Consider the following 4,300-nt stretch of genomic DNA (forward strand, 5'->3'; position numbering starts at 1 on the left):
TAGCCATTGTTAAGATCCTTTGTAGGAAAAATTGCCCCACATCCCCACCAACCGTAGCTTTTGACCAAAGAGACAAGGGCTTGGTTCAAATCATGGGAAGATCTTCATGTGCTTGACCTCGTTTCTGATACCCATCAAACTCTTATACTGCCATTAATCTTTCGTTGGTAGATGTTTCGAGTTCCATACGACCCTAGACGTTATAAACAAAGCTTCTATGGGAGTCATAGGTCGGACAATAAAAAATTTTCTTAAAAATTGCAACAACTGCTAATTAAACAAATCAAACTCCCTGAATCCGAACGGATTATTTCAACCCCTATCCATTCCCACACAAATCTGGACCAACATCATCTCCATTCTCCATGGATTTCATAGGAGGACTACACAATCAAGAGGGGATATCGTGATCTTAAATGTTATTGATCGCCTTATAAAATATGATCGCTTCATTCCAATGAAGCAACCTTTGTCACACTCCAGGATCTATATTGGAATAATTACATCTCTTCCATTTTAACTATTTAACTAAAGCTTATTAATGAACAGTGGAAAAAAAACATGATTACATTTTTATCTGGATCTTTACCATTTTCTAAAAACATGTAAAATCATGTAATGAGCACATAACCCAACAAGTAAGTAAGATCTTACAACTGAAATCAATACAAGATAAAAGAGAAAAATACAATGTAAATTATATAAATAAATATATGCATCAATATCTATACTGATTATCAGTATCAATTTAGTATTCTATAGTTCATCACATCTCAATCTATTATATTATCAGTTACAATATCATTAACAATCAACAGTACTAATGCCAGTAACAATATTAGTATCATGATTAGGGGTGTCAAAATGGATACGTGGGTCGGGTTCGGGTCAAACTAGGATTGACCCGTGTTTAATCGGGTTGACCCTAACCCATCTCATTTTTTCAAATGAAATCCAACCCGGAATCGACCGTGCGGATTACCGAGTTGACTGTACACAAAATTGGTAATTGGACTCCGAGAGGATCTCGTCTTGAACGGTGACAGAGCTGAGGCTTTTTCCAAATTCTAGTGGTGATTGGCAGATTGGGGATGGTGGCGGCTCCAGGAGGGCCGGCGGTCGCCGGGGCTGGAGATGGCGAGCGGCATTAGTATCAAATTAACCTTTATGGCATTTTAGTCACTAGAGCAGCTGCAATCCTGTGACAGAGAATCAGCGGCAAGGGGAGCTAAAGACCGGCATGTGGAGAATCATCGGTAGATCTGATGGCTACTACAATAAGAGGCATGACCGACATCTTGAGGTGGACTAGGTTGGAGTCATAGGAGGCGAAACCGATTGCGGTCTTGCAGATCGGTATTCGGCCAATCTGACAGCGACGTGACTGGGGGCTGAAGGGATAGGCGATGGGTCAACGTGGATCACTTTCGAGTTCTCAGGTCAACCCGAGCCTAACCCAATTTTTGAAATGGGTCAACTTGCTAAACCTAACTCGTATGTCAAACAGGTTGACCCAAACTTAATTTTTCTGGTTGGGTCTATGTCAGGTTTCAGGTCATGTCAAATATTGACACTCCTAATCATGATAAATAATGTTAAATATTATTAATGATAGTAAATAGTATTAATGTCAGTCACAATGTTAGTATAGTGTTCGTAGTAGCGTCGGTATCAGTATTCAGATATTCAATAAGTGTATCTTTAGAATATCTTGCTAAAAATGTAAATAAGCCTCGAGGCGTTTTTCGTCTGTGAGGCAAGGCATAAGCCTCGAAGCGGGGTGAGGCGTAAGCCTCACGGACGAAGAATTGCGTAAATGAGAATTTAAGGGTTTTAGCAGGTGAATAACAGTAAGAGTCTATCATATAATAAAAATATCTAAATGACAAGTAAAATTAGTGGAAAACAATAAAATAAATGCATTATATGCATCGCATAGTATAATTCAAAGTACATAACCACAAAATATAAGTATATCAAAACTCCCAAAGTACAAATAAGAAATAATATATAAAATTCAATCATGTCTTATCACTAAATGAGTCTTTAAGGGAATCTTCTTCAACAGAAATTAAACCCATAACATTTTTCCTTCATGCAACAATTGTGTCTGAACAAATCAACTGTTGCTAATCAATTGGATTTGCCTATTTTGACGTAGCCGCTAAAGAACACAGTTTTTAGGGAAGAAAATGAGCATATAAGTTTGGACACCATAATTCGGATACAAGTGCTGAAGCTGAACCTCCTGTAAACCATCATGAGGGAAGCAGATTTCTATTTTCTCTCCCATTTTCTTTTAATGTGTTAAGTGTTACTATATACTAAGCTTACGTATTTGTTTTTCCATCATATATGAAAGCTTTTCTTATGGTGATGCAAATCTGAAAACTAGAATAAGAGAATTTTGATGAAGCTTTTAAAAGCTCATGATTTGTGTAGGTGACAGTAATTAGGTTCATGCATGGTGGTAGCAAATCAAAGAGCAAGACTAATAATTTCTATTAACTTTTCATGTGGTTGGCACATTTGGAGAAATTATTTTGTGCGGAGATCGAATGACGAGAACCTTCCAAATTTGTTGTGCTTTCATGAAAAGGCAGCAAAAGCATGACATATATTCAATTAGTAGGATATTTGCTGTGTTTTTTTCGCCTTTTTGTAAAAGCGTAGCAATTACTCAACAAAAGTGCATTCATAATTGCATATTTGTTGTGATTTTGTTGAGTGCTTGTAAAAGCATAGTAAAAAGGTAATAAAAGCGCAACAAATTCAAACGGTTCTCGGCATCCGGTCTCCACACTAAATATTTCCTCTTTGAGGGCAGTTGCAATTGGCTATAAAAGTAGTTTTTTTTTTTTTTTTAGAAAATTGGATAAAAATTTCTACTACTATTATATTTGATTCAGGAAAAACAACAATAAAACTAGGCAAAATTTTGCCTCTAATAGAAAAAAAAAATATCACTCAAATTTAGCAACTTTTACAATATTTGAGATGCAAGAAAGAGCATTGTTCTTTTCATAACCTTAATGAATTCAAAAAATGACCATCTAATGTACAACACATAAATAAATGACTATCTAGTTTATACATCACATAAGTAAATAAATATCATGCATCAATGTTGATGCAAAACTTATTCACCTTAGATAAGCCAAGCACAGTTGAAAATCAGAGTGTTCACATTTTACAAAAGCTGAGATTCTTAGACTAACATCTCTCTTTGCTCGTTTGTTTACATAATTATTAACCTTTGATTTGAACTAAAATAAATAATATGTAAAATTTTAATGCATTACAATTTCCACCAACCACTGCCGCTCAGTGACAACCTTCACTATAGCGACCAATGATATTAGAAACTGTCAACCACTCGTATTGTATTTTACATTATATTTATTTTATTTTAAATTAAATAGAAAAAATAATCTGATGCATTTCTTTGACACTTATTATTTTCTTTTACAATATATATATATATATATTCCTTTTATTTGTTTTCAAGTTATAAATTAAAACATTTGTTAAAAGAATTTTAACATAGAAAAAACGTGGACGGCAGGATTCGAACCTGCGCGGGCAAAGCCCACATGATTTCTAGTCATGCCCGATAACCACTCCGGCACGTCCACTAATTTTTACAATCGATGCACTCTAATAATTTTTATCAGTTTCTTTTCAATTGTGTATTTATAATTTATGTGTAATCCAAGTTTTGATATGAAATTTATTTTGCAGCTCAATTTAGAACCCAAACTGTATCTTTTGTTTTTTTTAACCATGAATATATTAAAAATGAAAAGAAGGATGCATGGAGAGAAACAAGCTTGTGGGGGGAAAGACTTCCACTTCCCAAAGACAAAAGATGAAGGGATGGAACTAGAAAAGCACCCCAAACCAAGCCTCATACATAAACAAAAAGAAAGAAACCTCTCAAGTGAGAAGGAGGACCCCTTCATTGGTTTGTATTACACAACAAAACCAATACAAACCAATGAAAACAGGTCACTCATTAAGCACTTGAGGGGATCAAGTTCTAGCCTGTGAAATCTGTAGAAGACTTCTTCCTCTTCCTAGGGGAAGTGGCCCAAGCACTTAAAGGTCCAAGTCAGAGGAGCTCTCTCTCCAAATGAGATTTGGAGCCTTTTGGTTGTTGCTTGCGAAAGTTTACAATCCTATTAGAAGTTTCTTCCATTTGTTATAATTTCTCGACCGAGAATTGGATCGGAGGTTCGGCTTATAGACGAGTGCCTGATTCTTTAGAAGCCCTTGGTTTGCCTTTCCTTCTCAAGGTGAC

The 4,300-nt window shown here is 35.6% G+C and overlaps 1 non-coding gene across 1 annotated transcript; it reads right to left on the bottom strand.

Moving 5' to 3' along the window:
- Positions 1 to 3,553: 3,553 nt before the first annotated feature.
- TRNAS-AGA lies at positions 3,554 to 3,635 on the bottom strand. The gene has a single exon. It is a non-coding gene; the product is annotated as a tRNA-Ser (tRNA).
- Between the last annotated feature and the right edge of the window lie 665 nt (positions 3,636 to 4,300).

The sequence above is a fragment of the Dendrobium catenatum genome, unplaced genomic scaffold (assembly GCF_001605985.2).
Source record: "Dendrobium catenatum unplaced genomic scaffold, ASM160598v2 fragScaff_scaffold_133, whole genome shotgun sequence".
NCBI lineage: Eukaryota > Viridiplantae > Streptophyta > Magnoliopsida > Asparagales > Orchidaceae > Dendrobium > Dendrobium catenatum.